Source organism: Cyprinus carpio, chromosome B7 (genome assembly GCF_018340385.1).
Source record: "Cyprinus carpio isolate SPL01 chromosome B7, ASM1834038v1, whole genome shotgun sequence".
Lineage (NCBI taxonomy): Eukaryota > Metazoa > Chordata > Actinopteri > Cypriniformes > Cyprinidae > Cyprinus > Cyprinus carpio.
In genome coordinates, this window is record NC_056603.1 from 5,507,756 (window position 1) to 5,525,492 (window position 17,737).

The following is a 17,737-nucleotide window of genomic DNA, read 5'->3' on the forward strand; positions in this document are numbered from 1 at the left end:
ATCACATATCTAGTTGAGAGACTGTAGTTTTGTTCTTGTTTATTTAACATAGCTTAGTATATACTTTTTTTCTTCCTAATACCTTTTAATAGTATGTGCAACAAGTCACATTATGAAACAATAAATAATTCAAACTTTAGTATCAGTCACATGACCTCATCACATTACAAATTAAATTCAGCACTCTTTTTCACATAAGGAAATGTGCTCATGATAATTTGATGTTTCATCAATATCAACACTCATATGTGTATTTATACAGAGAGACCAAAAGCTGTAGTGAAGGTGAGTCCAGATGAGCGTGTGTTCAGAGGAGAGAGAGTCACTCTCACATGTGACATACAGAGAGCAGGACACATTCAGTGGACATACAGCTGGTTTAAAAATGCTTCAGTCATCAGAGACGTCACTGAGAGAGTCTACAACATCACATCTGTGTCTGATAGAGCTGAATACAGCTGTAGAGGAGAGAGATCAGACTCACAGAGATCAGACACCAGCGCTGCTGTTACACTGACTGTGTCAGGTGAGTGTTCATATTCACATCTGTTTAATGATCATTAAAATCATTGTTTGTGGCTAAACACTTCTCATATACTCTTCTGCATCAGCCACATCTGTTCTTATAAAGTACTGAAATAATTCACTTTAGTCATTATTCTGTTTGGATGCAGAACTGCATAAGAGACTGTAGCAAGTTCACTGTTTCAGTATTTCATGTATATTTTGCACAAAAAACCTGCATTCAAACTTATTTGACCAAACAGTTTATGCTGTGATTTAGTGCAGTGCCATGTGCATCTTCTTTTTCTGAGCAAACATTCCTCCTTTTTACACAAATGACTGTAAAGTCCACCCAATAGGCCCTTTTCACACGACGTCACACAACTTCCGTTCTGACACGAAGCAGGGTATTCTTACTTCCGCCAGCACAGTAAAGCGCTATCACTACCAGCATGGAGTTCACTCAGACACTTGTACAGCTGCCACAAACACGATTAGAGGATGACTGCTGCTGTCTGTCCTCGTCCTCATTCAGGGAGAGGCGTCTGGCATCTCAAATGAACTTACCGAATACTGATGGGCGAGATTTGCCGCTTGATCTCGAGGGAGGAGTTAAAAACAGAGCACTGCAGTCACTGATTCCCGCGTCTCCCGCGCACTGTCTGCTGTCTTTATTGCAGTTAGATGAAGTTGATTAGATATATTTCTCAAATAACAAACGTTTTAGACATTTACATGTAGTAACAGAAAGCCTTTGCCTTCAGTAATTTATGTCCTGTTTCATACAGCGCCTGTATGTACAAGAATAGTTCAACATAACAAGCTTGTACTATTGAAATATCAATAAAATGGGGTCTATAATTTTCCGTTTCATTATTTAATGTAATTCAGAAATAAATAATAAATATATTAAGTTTATATAAAAAGCTTTTAGTTAAAAGCAGATGCCAGCATTTGTGTGAATAAATATAAAACGCAGGTCATAGCTGTTTTTTTAAAGATCACATTGCATATAGCCTATAACGAAAATAAAATACGATCAATCAAAATAATCAATAATAATTCACAAAGTAAAAACACGGTATACATGTAGTTAAAGCGAAACTGAATGAAGGAATTTAAGTAATTGTAGAAGTTCAAGTTCTGTAGAACTACGCGGCTGTGCTTTTTGTGTTGTTTCAATATTAATCCATTTTATTCTTGAACTGGATTATTTTCTTTTCAGACCACTTGCCTTTATGGATGTGAAATTTGTCATGTAGTAAAAAATTATTTAATATAAAAAATGACTTGTGTCCATGTAATTTTCCCATATAAATAAAAACAAAATCACATTGTTGTCCTTTTATTGCTGAAATATACGTGGATTTAATTTACACAGTGTACTCACAAATTATCCAAGGAATGACATAAACCGAAATATCAAGTGAAAAGGTTTCAGTTATGTATTTTGTGTGGACACATAATCGCAGTTGCGGCGAGCAAGCCACCATCTAAAGCAGATGCAGAAAAACCCTCGCAAAAGAACCCGAATGTAAGTAGATTAACATTATTTGTCTTAACTCTAAACTAATGCCTTTCATATTTCAAGTTTTTCCACATTTTCCCGTGAAGTCTCCGGTGTAAAGGTATAACGGAAGTACAGATACACTGCTTTGCGGGAAAGTGGAAGTTAGCGACATCACTGTGAAAAGGGCGTATTATATATATACCCAATGAATGTATCCAATGGTGGCTGAAGGTTTCCTGTGTATTCAGTCTTTTCAGTGCGCAAATCAATTTAATTTTAATTAAATTCTAATCTGACTCCATTTTATTATTACCTCGAATTTAGCTTAGAAAGCCAATTATTATTGGTCATTCAAAGTATAATTTATCTAGACATCTGATTATTCTATTTAACTCTTTAATCTTATTGAATCTTTTTAATCGTATTCATATAACACTATGCGTCTTGTACCAGCTGGATATACGGATCTCATACTCACAAACTCGTCAGTCTTGGTCATTAGACAGAGGTGACTGACTCATATTCTAGAAGGCCGGACCTAGAATATATCGATCTAGAATATATTATTTAGTCCCCATAGATCTGAACACACTTAAGATAAGAATATCTAACCAGAGGTCATGACCACAGAATCAAGCTGACCAACTTAACTTCCTCTAATGGAAACTATATATAATCATGCCATGTCACTTAATTAGAATAATATTACAATAATCAGAGGTTGAGGCTCACTCTATTTAGATCATTTTAGTAAGTTACTAACATGAGCGCAGATTTGTGTGTAATGGATTTAATGTAATCTAGAGTCAATAATCTCAGAGTAAGTCAGAATAAAGTCAGGTAAATATGTATTATCCCAATTACAGTCAATTCAGAAATATCAAATGAAATAAATACAAGACATCAAATTCTAAATCTAAGAGTAAAAGATACATACCTGACTTTCAGAAAAATACATAGTATTGAGCAAGGTTATTTTCCTAAACGAAAACTAAACTTAGTTGGTCCTTTGAAGAAAAACAGACACAAAGTTCTGTTAATTCTGATAAACTTTAATTAAAACTGAAACTAAACTATATAAAAACTAAAAAAAATGTGTTCACAAAATAAAAACTAAACTAAAACTAACAACATTATTAATGAAACTAATAAAAACTAATCTGAATTTTACTTCAATACTTAGTAAGTAAAATTTGTTACGCCCCGTGACTCAAAAGGGGACGCAACAAAAACTGGGACATAAGAGAGCCAATTCGTAAAGAAATGTTTTATTTAGATAAGACAAATATACAAAACAAAATATGGTAGTATTCAAAAGTCAGTAATGGCGTCCTAAGAGTATGTGTGAGAATGTAATGTGCTGTGCTGTAGTCTCGTGATGTATGCAAAAAGAAACATTATCAAACCATAACGAAAAGCAATCAAGTTGGCCGCCCGCGCCCTATGCCATCGAGCTTGCTTCTCTTAAAGAGGCAAGGGAAATTGGGCACAGGTGTCACGGATGCAACCAGGTTACGGGTTACGAGTCATCAGTCTTCTACTGGAAAAAAAACCCAATGAATACCCAGGTCATCACACTTCTCCCCTTAGAACAGGGATCTGTTAAGAATCCCTGCAAACAAACACAAACAATTAAAACAAAAACATAAGCCCCATACAGAAAAAAAATTAAGTACCAAGGACAGCAACCAGAGCCAAAATAGTGTTTTTTTAACACCAACTTAAGCATCATTCATAGGGGGAACGTGACAGTGCGTCTGCCACAACGTTTTCAGACCCTCTAATGTGCTTAATATCAAGGCAATAAGCCTGAAGAAACAAAGACCAACGTATCAGCCTTTGGTTAGGACAGTAAAGAGAATTTAAAAACGTCAATGGGTTGTGGTCTGTATAAATGACAACAGGTTGACTTGAGCCAACATAGATGTCAAAATGCTGTAACGCCCAAACCAAAGCTTGAGCCTCCTTTTCCACCACAGAATAATTTAGCTGGTATGAGTTGAACTTGCGCGAAAAGAAGCTGACAGGCCGAACAACCCCCTGTTCATCAGACTGTTGGAGAACAGCTCCAGCTCCAACCTGACTTGCGTCAACCTGCAAAGAGAAAGACCTTTCAAAGCAAGGAGCCGCAAGGACAGAAGATGAACACAATAGAGACTTAACATTTTTCAAAAGCTAGCGCACAATTTGACGACCATATGAACTTTGTTTTGGTTTTCAAAAGATCGGTAAGTGGTGCAACAACTGACGAAAAGTTACAGCAAAAGGAACGATAATAACCCACTAAACCCAAAAAAACGCATAAGCTCTCTTTTGGTAGTAGGCGCAGAGTATTCTTGAATAGCTTGAACTTTTGCATTTAATGGTCGAACTTCCCCACTTCCGACCACTTTACCCAAGTATGTCACAGTGGCCCGAGCAAAATCACACTTGGCTAAATTCACAGTCAAGCTAGCTTCCGAAAGGCGCATCAAAACTGCATGCAGACGTTGTAAGTGCAAGTCCCAACTGTCACTGAAGACATCCAGATCATCTAAATACACAGCACACCCCTCAAGGCCTGATACCACATGGTTCATCAGGCGTTGAAAGGTGGCAGGAGCATTTCTAAGCCCAAAACTCATTACTTTGTAGGAGTAAAGACCTGATGGAGTAATGAAGGAAGAGATTTCTTGAGCTCGCCGAGTCAAAGGCACCTGCCAGTAACCTCTTAGCAGGTCAAGTTTAGTTACATACCTAGCTGAGCCTACCTGGTCAACACAATCATCCACCCGAGGGAGTGGAAAACACTAGACTTCTCATAATATGGTTTCAGTAAATTCACATGATATAATTGAGTTAACTTTCTCCGAGACGGAGTGAAAATCTCATAATTTTCATCACTCAGTTTACGCTTCACCACATACGGGCCTCCAAATTTTGCTTCAAAAGGAGAAGATGGCAAAAGATGTGACACAAGAACTTGGTCTCCTGGCTCAAAAACACGACGTTCCACCTGGGGATCATACAACCGTTTCATCCCTGCCTGTTGTTTTTTAGTTGAACTCTGGCCAATGCTCTAGCCTCAATTAACCTCTGTCTAAACCCATAAACGTACGACAACAGATTTTTCGGCGAGTCAGAAATTTTGACGGAACTTTGTAACACTGCCAAAAGCCCACAAACTTTATGACCGAAAACTAAATTGTTGGGACTAAACCCAGTGCTTTCGTGCACAACCTCACGTGCAGCCAGTAGTAACCAGGGCAAACCCTCCTCCCAATCTCTGTCCAACTGCACACAATAAGCACGAAGAAGAGACTTCAACGTTTGATGATAATCTCTCCAATGCTCCCTGGCTTTGCGGATGATGCACACTAGCAAGATTATGTTTGATTTTAAGCTGTTTTAAAACCTGTTGGAAGAGATGAGAGGTAAGGTTAGTACCCTGATCACTTTGAATGATTTTAGGAATGCCAAAAAATGACATGAATTGTGACAAAGCTCTTACAATTGATCGCAATGTAATTGTTCGCAATGGATAGGCCGAAGGAAAACGTGTAGCCAAACACATGACCGTAAGCAAATATTTGCTTCCCGATTTTGAAGTATTGTATTGCAGGCTCATCTGTCTACAGAATCACCCTGATCTACTTTCAACATGTCCTTAAGTACTCAGACCAAGACAAACATCCTCCAAATGGAGACAGGAACTAACAATTGGAATTTGCATTGATCAAGGCCTATACGTGGAGAGTTCACACCTTTTGGGGACAGATGGTGATTTGCACGAAAGCCACTGGGAGTTTACTTCTTGTAAGATTGAGACCATTGTATCAGTCACACTGAGACATTTCAAATGATACCAAACATGACTGTGAATATCACTTGCAGTCATCTAGAATATTATATATTGGTCATGACCATTCTGAGAGAGCTGAGTGAAGTGAAGGACGGGTGAAAAGGAACAGATGTATAGGTGAGAGAGGAGTTTTTCCAGCATCTTCTCTCAGTGAGATCTGGAAACAGATGCCTGTATGTTAATACATTGTGTTTGTAACTCTTACATGAGGCTCATATTCGTCTCACACAGCTGAACTCTGACTCTTCAGGATCTGAGTGTGTTCTTGTTCTCCTGCAGATCTGAAGCCAAAGCCTGAACTCACATCAGATTCTGCAGGAGCTGCACTGACAGGAAACACAGTGACTTTGATCTGTCGCATGAATCCAGCCACTGGATGGGACTTTTACTGGTACAAACACACACTGAACTCTGAGACAAAGAAGAAAAAAACAGACTATTACAGAGTGAAGATTGATTCAGTGTCTGCTGGAGGCCAGTACTGGTGTAGAGCTGGAAGAGGAAGACCAGTCTACTACACACAATACAGTGATGCACTGTGGGTAAATGTTACAGGTGAGAGAGAACATAGTATCTGACACAACATACAGATCAGAGACAATATCTACAGAACTTCTAAAACTTTGAATCTAAAATAAATGCAATAATCTGTGTTTGTGCAGTGAGTCCTAAAGCTGTGGTGACGGTTCGACCTGATGAACGAGTGTTCAGAGGAGAAACAGTCGCTCTCAGATGTGATATAAAGTGGGGAGGAGACACTGAGTGGACGTACAGATGGGAAAGAGAGGGAACAAACTACAAACATAACTCAGTCTCAACACAAGAGCTGAACATCAGCAGTGTTAAAGACTTTCACAGCGGTAAATACAGCTGTAGAGGACAGATGGGAACACAACACTCTCAGCGCAGTGATGCTGTTACTCTGACTGTATCAGGTGAGTTTGTGTGTGTGTTCATTATCATCAGTGTGAACAGCTTCTCTCTCTATAATTCATCTCATGTTGTGTTCAGCTGAAGCTCAGGCAGCAGTGCGAGTGTCTCCACAGCCGTGGCTGACTGAAGGAGACTCAGTGACTCTGATCTGTGAGGTTACAGGCTCCTCTACAGGCTGGACGTTCAGCTGGTTCAGAGATGATGATCATCTGTCAGACAGCAGCAGAGGAGCTGGAGGCTCTTACACTCTCAGTCCTGCTGCTCTACAGCACACAGGAGTTTATACGTGCAGAGCAGAGAGAGGACGACCGGCCTATTACACAAAGAACAGTAGCACACAGACACTGTGGATCACTGGTGAGTCTGTGTCACAGCATTTATGCTTGTGTTCATCTGTATTTGTGTTTCAGTACAGTCTCTGGCACAAGCTGTGCAAAAACATCAGAAATACTTCCCTCTATTTCTCAGTCTAGATCAGATCAAAAGCACTAACAAATACACACTCATAATATATATGCATGATAAAAAATGTAGAGCTCAATTTAATCTTAATTTTACTTAATTACAGATTTTATTACACAACACGTGTGCTGTTGATTCTGAGTGGGGTTTGTTCTTCTCAGGTCAGTGGTCGCAGGTCTCTCTGGTGGTCAGTCCCAGCAGAAGTCAACACTTCTCGTCTGAATCTCTCTCTCTGAGCTGTGAGGATCAGAGGAGCTCTGCTGGATGGACCGTGAGAAGATACACAGACAGAAACACAGAAGATTGTTCAAAACAAACAGGATCTACATGTCGAATCGTCTCTCTCAGCACATCTGACTCTGGAGTTTACTGGTGTCAGTCTGAATCTGGAGAGAAACGCCATCCTCTCAACATCACTGTTCACGGTGAGTCGAATGACATAAAACTAGATCAAATATAATAGATGATCTGTTTTAGATTAAAATATATTTAAGAATTTAGTTATGTGTTTAGGTACAACAGAAAGACATTGGCTGCTGTAATTCTGAGTAGTTGTGGATTATTCTGTGGTTCTGGAAGCATATTTTCACTTATTCTGAACACTAAATATCGAGATTTCAAATCAATAATAATAGAAAATACACATATTGCCTTCCTTATCTTAATAGATGTTTCTATGTCTGTACTGTACAATATGTATCACCATCATCTTCCTCCATGCATGTATGTCTTGTGTTGTGTAGATGGTGATGTGATTCTGGAGAGTTCTGTTGATCCTGTGATTGAGGGACATACTCTGACTCTACACTGTTTACATCGATCTACAAACTCCTCGATCCTCAGACTGATTTCTATAAGACGGATCCCGTCCAGAATCAGACGACGGAGAGATGAGCATCACGACTGTCTCAAAGTCACATGAGGGTTTCTACTACTGTAAAACAGAGAGAGGAGAGTCACTGCACAGCTGGATCTCAGTCAGAGGTGAGAGTCTGTGGAGTTTCGATTTTATTTTATTCATGTATAATCAGTTATTGACAGATGTTTATTCTTTCACAAAACTTACATGAACTAAAATATAACTAACAAATCACATACACTGAAATTAATCAACATCCCACAATTCAATGAAATGAAGAGTGCATTAAGGACTAGAATAAAATTGTCATCATTTACTTGCTCTTGTGTTATTCTAAACCTGTATGACTCTCTTCTGTGTGACACAATTTTTTTTTTCATAAAATAAAAGTGAAACAGTTTGTACACAGTTTCATTTAGAAACATTTTTGAATGACAAAAGGGTGATTAAATGCTGACAGAAATTATAATTTAAGGGTAAATAAGCTATTTAATACAGAGCTAAATTACACAATTATAATAATTATATTTTAATGCTTTTGTGTTTCCTCACAAAACATTGGGTTCCCTGAGAAAGTTTCTGAAAGTCTTTAGGAGTGTAATGTTGTTCAATAATGTGCTTGTGTCTCTGTTTGTCACATTCAGGTCAGATTTCTGTCTTCAGCATCCTCAGTTTTCTTCTGGCAGCTTGTCCGTATCTGCTGTCGACAGTCGTGCTGCTGTTCAAATGTTACAGAGCGAGAGGTAACACTTCTGTCTGATCCGTCTCTCTCCATCTCAGTGACTTTTACCAATGATTCACTTTCACTGACAGACATGCCTTTATTCTGTCTTTTTATCTGTTATATAGATCCATATTTACAACAGATGATGGGTTGTTCATAATCAATAACTGCAGTGGAAGCAAAACAGAAAGTGTGACACTGAATTGTGAAAATAAATGTTTAGTGTGTGTCTGTGTGTATTTCACAGTTACATCGACTGAAGACCAAAGCCAGTACGCCGTAACAGAGGAATAATCTTCATCCTGATATTTCATCTGTTCTCCAAACCGCAGAGTCTCAGGATGCTGGAGTCTCAGGCTGAAGCTGGAAACACACTGGACACGAGCAGTCCATCACAAGACTAACAGACAATGCTCTTAATGTGTCACGCTTTAAATACCACTAACAACAATTATAATCTCAGATTACATCTGAACATGCTTTTTATGATGCTGTATGCTTTCTGTTATCTGAATAAAAGGAGTTTTAGTTTAATTCTAAAAACGTCCCTTTGCTGTTAAATCTTTACTGAATTTTAAATTAAAAGTAATAACTTGTATATTGTTAGTAATATTTCAAGTCAAACATTTACTTGACTGAAGCAACTTATGTTTACCTGATTATCCAAACATAATTTTATTTGTTCTTCTCTCAATTATCATTGAATTATGTTTTCATCAAACTAAGTATTTAAATATCATTTATGTAAGTGTCCGTTATAAAGATCTCCTTGATTTACATTATAAGCTTTCAGAATTGTGTCTATATAAATATTAGTATCTGCACCAAACTGCATATTTTTGCTCAGTTTGGGTCTCAGAATAAAATGTCTTTTCCATTTTGAGTTTGAGCTCCTTATTCTCACAAATATGAGCAATAAAAGCTGTGTATTAAATGAAAATAGTAAAACAAAAAACACATATACACACACACACACACACACATATACATATATATATATATATACATATACAGGTCCTTCTCAAAAAATTAGCATATTGTGAAAAATTTCATTATTTTCCATAATGTAATGATAAAAATTAAACTTTCATATATTTTAGATTCATTGCACACCAACTGAAATATTTCAGGTCTTTTATTGTTTTAATACTGATGATTTTGGCATACAGCTCATGAAAACCCAAAATTCCTATCTCAAAAATTAGCATATCATGAAAAGGTTCTCTAAACGAGCTATTAACCTAATCATCTGAATCAACTAATTAACTCTAAACACCTGCAAAAGATTCCTGAGGCTTTTAAAAACTCCCAGCCTGGTTCATTACTCAAAACCGCAATCATGGGTAAGACTGCCGACCTGACTGCTGTCCAGAAGGCCATCATTGACACCCTCAAGCGAGAGGGTAAGACACAGAAAGAAAATTTCTGAACGAATAGGCTGTTCCCAGAGTGCTGTATCAAGGCACCTCAGTGGGAAGTCTGTGGGAAGGAAAAAGTGTGGCAAAAAAAAACGCTGCACAACGAGAAGAGGTGACCGGACCCTGAGGAAGATTGTGGAGAAGGACCGATTCCAGACCTTGGGGGACCTGCGGAAGCAGTGGACTGAGTCTGGAGTAGAAACATCCAGAGCCACCGTGCACAGGCGTGTGCTTTTGAACCAGAAACAGCGGCAGAAGCGCCTGACCTGGGCTACAGAGAAGCAGCACTGGACTGTTGCTCAGTGGTCCAAAGTACTTTTTTTCGGATGAAAGCAAATTTTGCATGTCATTCGGAAATCAAGGTGCCAGAGTCTGGAGGAAGACTGGGGAGAAGGAAATGCCAAAATGCCTGAAGTCCAGTGTCAAGTACCCACAGTCAGTGATGGTCTGGGGTGCCATGTCAGCTGCTGGTGTTGGTCCACTGTGTTTTATCAAGGGCAGGGTCAATGCAGCTAGCTATCAGGAGATTTTGGAGCACTTCATGCTTCCATCTGCTGAAAAGCTTTATGGAGATGAAGATTTCGTTTTTCAGCACGACCTGGCACCTGCTCACAGTGCCAAAACCACTGGTAAATGGTTTACTGACCATGGTATTACTGTGCTCAATTGGCCTGCCCACTCTCCTGACCTGAACCACCATAGAGAATCTGTGGGATATTGTGAAGAGAAAGTTGAGAGACGCAAGACCCAACACTCTGGATGAGCTTAAGGCCGCTATCGAAGCATCCTGGGCCTCCATAACACCTCAGCAGTGCCACAGGCTGATTGCCTCCATGCCACGCCGCATTGAAGCAGTCATTTCTGCAAAAGGAGTCCCGACCAAGTATTGAGTGCATAACTGAACATAATTATTTGAAGGTTGGCTTTTTTTGTATTAAAAACACTAAAAACACTGGTCGGATGAAATATGCTAATTTTTTGAGATAGGAATTTTGGGTTTTCATGAGCTGTATGCCAAAATCATCAGTATTAAAACAATAAAAGACCTGAAATATTTCAGTTGGTGCGCAATGAATCTAAAATATATGAAAGTTTAATTTTTATCATTACATTATGGAAAATAATGAACTTTTTCACAATATGCTAATTTTTTGAGAAGGACCTGTATATATATATACATATATACATATACATATGCATATACATATACATATATATACATACATATATATATACACATATACATATATATATACATATACATACATATATATATACATACATATATATATATGTGTGTGTGTGTATAGTGGAGGTTGGCGGCTAAGGTTTTTTTATTGATATGCTATTAGCAAGATTCTATTTAAACTAAATTTTAAATATTTATACTATATTCTGAGTCACATGAGGGTTTCTTCTGCTGTAAAACAGAGAGAGGAGAGTCACTGCACAGCTGGATTGTGCAGAAGATAAAACTTTTAAAACTAAGATAAAACTTGCTTTTTACACAATCAAGAAAAATATTAAACTCAACATCCCAATTGAAATCTGGCTAAAAATAATTCAATCGGTTATAGAAACAAATCACTCACAAACCAAGTCTTCACCAAATGGGACAAACACCCAACAGAGACTCTGCAGAGCAGAATACTGTAAAAATATTCTCCGTGTACAACGAAAAACTCCACACAATGCCTGCAGAGCAGAATTAGGTCTGTACCCACTAATATTTAAAATAAAAATAAAAAAACCAATAAATTCCATGCACACCTAAAAAGCAGTCATACTGAGACCCTCCACCATAAAGCCTTAAACTACCAAGAACTGAACCCAGATAAAAGCCCCTCAGCAGCTGCTCTCAGAACTGACTTTACAATCCAAAACCCCAGCTAGACTAAATCAAATCATTACAACACAGAAATAGAAATATCTGAAACACTGGACAGAAGCAACAGCTCAGCAAAGTAAATTAGAACGTTATCTGTCTCTAAACAGAGAATATAAATTGGCAGACCCTAAACTCAGAAAAGTCCTGACCATGTCCAGACTCAGTGACCATAACCTCACTATAGAGACAGACAGACACAGACAGACCTGCTGCCAGAAGAAGACAGATTGTGTCCACACTGACCACAACATGAAGTGGAAACACAACTGCACTTTTTACATGCCCTATGTACATGCCCTAATTCTACACAGATTAGAAAAACATTCTTCTCCCAATCCACAAACCAGCACAAAGACTTCAAGCAGACACAACAAAAGGACAAACTGCGGTACATTCTGGAGAAACCTCAACAAGCTCTAACCTGCTGCAAGGTACGTCAAGTCCTGCCATGATACAAGAACAAGCAGCAGAACAGAAGCACAAGTCACAGCCGGAAGAAAACACTGTACAACACACACACACTGACATGACAGCATCCAGTCCTTCTTCTGTCTCTTTATTTGAGTTTTTATTAGTACTTTCGTTTTACTGTATACAGATATATAAACTCTGTATGCTATATACTTCTATTCTTATGTATATTTGTGTTAAATGTTTTTTTTTTTTTTCAATGTTTCTATGCTTTGGAAATGTAAAAATACTTTTCTTCACCATGCTAATAAAGCTTCTTGAATCTCGGCTCCATCACACGGTCTTTATTCACTGCTCTGTGCTAATTTCAGAAGAGAAGACGGCGGTCTGTGATTGCGTGTCTCCATTGACCCACCCACAGAATGATTTCATTGGCCACATTAAAGCCAATCAAAGGCTTTAAAATGTTAATCCCGCCCACCATCTCGTGTGATACATCAATCATCCAGAAACACCTTCAACACACCGCGCGTCTCCTCGTAGATCAGCCCAGAAATACGCTTGAGGCGCCGCGGCGAGCAAGACGACGAATAGCGGGTTTAGTGATTCCCCGGATATTATCACCAAGACCCTTCCGGTTTTGGAATGCCAAGTCTGCCAAAATAAAAAATATATAAATACATAAATAAATATACAAATAAATGTAAAAAAGAAAAAAATAAATAAATATATATATAAATAAATATACATAGAAAAGCAAAAAAACGAAAAGAAATAATTATTTATACATTTATTTCCTTTTTTATGTATATATTTATTTTTTCCCATATTTATTTATTTCTTCTTTTATTTATTTTATACATTTATTCATTTATACATTTATTTATTTCTACATTTATTTATTTTTACATTTATTTATTTCTACATTTATGTTTTTCTACATTTATTTATTTATTCATTTATTTCTTCCTACATTTCTTCCTGCGTAGGGTAATGAGGAGGGCGTGGTTTACCTCAGACATAGCAATCGAGCTCAGAGTAACCGAAGGCGAAGGGTTGAGGCCACAGTGACACCCTGTGGCGAAATACAATAAGTATCACTGACGTTGATACGGTCTGTGACTGCGAGGTATATGGTTAAAATCTTACTGTGTGACATGGATATGCTCGTCTTTATTCCGGACATGGTCGTAGAACATCGTTTGGTCTGGATTTGTAAAATGTCCTGGGCTAACAAACATGAAACAGGGACTCTGAAACTGAAGCGCTTTATTTTTTCCATTTTTCGGTCAAAACTCACGGAAAGGAAGCAGGGCACAAAGGCTACAGTGAAGTCAACGCAAGCATATTGACCAATGCTTTTGAAACGAGACCATTGCATCTTGAATGTAGCCTAATTTCCAAAAACAATACTGACAGCACCAGCCTTATTAAATGTATGAACGTCACGTTAATCCACATCGATAAATTCAGTTAGAGGATAAGACTGTAGCCTATAGGGCAGTTAGCCTACCACTAAAATCCAACCAGATCTTCATCAGAGCCATCAATACAGAAGAGATCTTAGCCTACAAGTGCATACAAATATTATGAAGTGTCTTAGGCCTACATTTTGAAGACATAAATATGACATGATGGAATCAATGAAGTGATAGCCTACGTTTAATATGAAACTAAAACAGACACCAGGTGGCAGAAAGTCACTGTCTTAATGAGTGAGTTCAATCCACTGTTTGGTACACCGAATCAAAAACAACTCGACGTGTTGAAGCGATTTGTTTCTGATCATTTATATTTAGGCCTATGCGTTATCTAAATAATTATAATAGACTAATAATAATAATAATAATAATAATAATAAATAAATGACCAAATGCTCAAAAAGTTGGCAGAGAGGGGTCATGTTTGGGGAAACAACATAATTGTTGATAGGCTGTATTTTTCGGGGCCATGGGTTTAATGCGCAAACCTGCGTGACCATATAGCAACTATTCAGAAATGGAAATAACGAATGCATTAATATTTTGTTTTGAATTTAAGAAAAGTCCATTGAATATTTACAGGTTTTATCTCGTTATTATTTTCAGAATAGTAACGTCTTTGTAACCAACCACAGTGATCTAAAAATCTCTATCTAATAGGCTACTTCAAAGATCAAATCAAATTATATATTGTAAAAGTTTGTACAAATTTATGTAGCCCAAAAACATAACAAAAAATAGCCTACATAACTTTAATTATTATTATTATTATTATCATTCTTTCTTTCTTTTTATTATTATTATTAGGCTATTGCTATCATCATCATCAGCAGCTGGCAAACCATAATGGAATCTATTTAAAGGGAATGATTGTGGTGGGGCGTTTGGTCAAACTATTGCAGTGATAGCCTACTGCGAATATAACGGGTTGAAATAAAAGACGTCGCCGTCCACAGAGACATTTCTATGTGCACTATTTCATCCGTGAAAACCTTAGTCCCCTGGCTATCATTTCAGAATCTGCAATTCAAAATAAATTTTGCCTGCCACTGCAGCAAATTCAGCAGCTTTTAGATATTGTTGTTGGTCCGACTTTGTCAAGACAAACCCGACGGAGCTCAGCCCCGAAATTCAACTGCTGTCGCTCTTCTCTTTCTTTACTTTCCGCTGTAGCTGTTGGGTCCGTGTATATTTTGGTCATTCGATTTTCTATTTAAAAATAAATAAATAAAGATAAATGAGAAACGGTTTTGATTTTTTTTTTTTTCGTTTTTGTTTAAGAAACGGAAAAAGAAAATGTAGCTGGATTTTACGTATTTTTGTTTGTGGGTAAAAAATGAGATTATGTTTTAATATTTGTTTGAATGTGTGGGCGGCGCTGAAACGCCCCTTTCATCCCTTCTGTACCGCACCGACAAGCAGCAACCGCAAGCTCAGTTCATTTTCACCAGGAGAGAAGCGGCAGACAGCAGAGTTTATTAATCCTGCGGATTCTTTGCTAGTGGTGCTTGCAAGATAAAACTAATAATAATAATAATAATAATAATAATAATTAATTAATTAAATAATAATAAAATAAAAAAAATAATATTATATCTTTCCGGCTGCTACATATTATTGACAAAGCAGACTTGACAACTTTATTCATAAAACACCAATTGAATTTTACTTTAGCCGGTGATCTACAACAATATGGAATAAAATATAGGCCTAGCTACTACTAATTTTTTGCCTACTTATTTTATTCTAGGCCATTCATAAAAAAAATAAAATGGGAAAAATCCAACCCCACATTTATAATAAAATGTATATTAAAATAAGTTTTCCCCATAATTAGTCTACTTTAAATGTTTTAATTATAGGCTATAGGCTACTTAGAATTATGAACTGAATTCACGGATTCTGTAGATGACCTTTTGAATATAGTGATGGTGTGACATAATTACAGATAATGAGTTCAGACGGGAAACACTGCACCTCTGGTTGGTTTCATTTGAATTACATAGGCCTAAATATAAAATTATTATTATTGTTATTCTATTTAAATGGCTTATTTTAAAAGTAGACATGTCCAGCTAGACATGGTTCGTCTGATGCATGAGCCTGGTTCATTTCTGATGTTTCAGAAAGAAGTTAATGTAGACCGAGATGGCAGAAAGCAAATCCTGTTGAGTTTTGTAAGGTTTTAATGTTATTTAGGGCAGTGCCGGCCCGAGGCATAAGCGAACTAAGCGGCTGCTTGGGGCCCCCTCGCCACCAGGGGGCCCCCCAATAATTTATTTTTTTTTTATTTATTTTTTTACAATTAAATAACTTAAACAAGTGATATAAATGAATGAATGAATGAATAATGAACGAATAAATGAATAATTCAAGACAAAAAAAAAACTTATTTACCAACAACTGCTGCTGTGTCTGCTAGCGTTTTAGTCATGCGCAATTGCACATAGACACCTCGCGTGCATTGACAATTCGCGCCGGCACGCAAGTGCGCGTCACTGTAATAAATGATAAACCGTGTCACAAAAAGGATGTATCCCTCTGGTGCCGAAAAGAGAAAGAAGAAAAGGACATAAAGGTGGCTTGTCGTTGTACGTTCGAGAGTCTCAAATTTAGGGACCGTCTCTAAAGTTACATGCGATATTGTTATACACTTTTCTAACGTCAGTAGCATTTGAGGAGAATGACTTACAGTCATAAAAACCACTGTAATTGTTCATCTAGGTGTCAGCTATAATGCACAGTTGAATATAATGTTGAATATTTATTAAAACAAACTGTAAGACATATGTAAATTATGCTACTTTTTTCACATGGGCTCAAAGGCAAATTTGAAGCTCATTAGCATTTGAGGAGAAAGACTTGCAGTCACCTTATACATTTTTAATATATATTAAAATAAAATTATAAATCATTTAGGTAAAAACGAGGCCCGTTTATCACTTTCAGGCACATTCCTGTTAAAGTTTTTTTTTTTTTTCTTCTCAGGTTCCCTTACAAAAATTACCCATGGGTTTATCAATAACACCACAAATCATTGTTCTTGTAGCCATGGCAACTGCAAATTAACCATGGTTTTGTTACTTCAAATAATAATTTACAAAGAAGTATTAATATACTGTAATATTTTTGTTGTTGTTGTTGTTGTTGTTGTTACAGACCTAAGCCATCAATAGCCTTTAAATTAACTTCATATAAATTATTGCATTATATATTAAAAAAATATGAGGCAATAATGATTGGTTAATAATAACACTGTTAAAATACATATTGTAGGCACATACAAAATAAACAATTTATGTACATGTTATTACAAATGCCTGCACAGGGAGCCAAATGCCATGTAATTGCTGCTGTTACATTTTTGACTTCCGGTCTGGAGCGAACGCTGGCGCTGTTAGCAGCCGCTGCTCTGAGGAACTTTGAACGATATTAACGTTCTAACTTTTAGACTACGTTTTTATTTCACTGTGTTTTATTCACCTGCCTGAAATACATACATGTTTTGGATGTTTGTGCACGATTTTGGATTCACCAAGATTCACTGAGATTTTGCTGTTACCTGACCTGAGACTGTTGCCGGTGTTCTGAAATATTCGGTGTCTGAGATTTTCGGTGACGCTGGGCGGAGCTACATGAATATTCATGAGTTTCTGTTTCGCGTTAAAGCGACTCTGATAATATTAGTACGTTTTCACCGGATCAC

At 37.2% G+C, this 17,737-nt stretch overlaps 1 pseudogene; it reads left to right on the forward strand.

Annotated features, from left to right (window-relative positions):
* The window catches only part of LOC109048312, a 138,394-nt pseudogene that overhangs the window by 3,346 nt on the left and 117,311 nt on the right, over positions 1–17,737 (forward strand).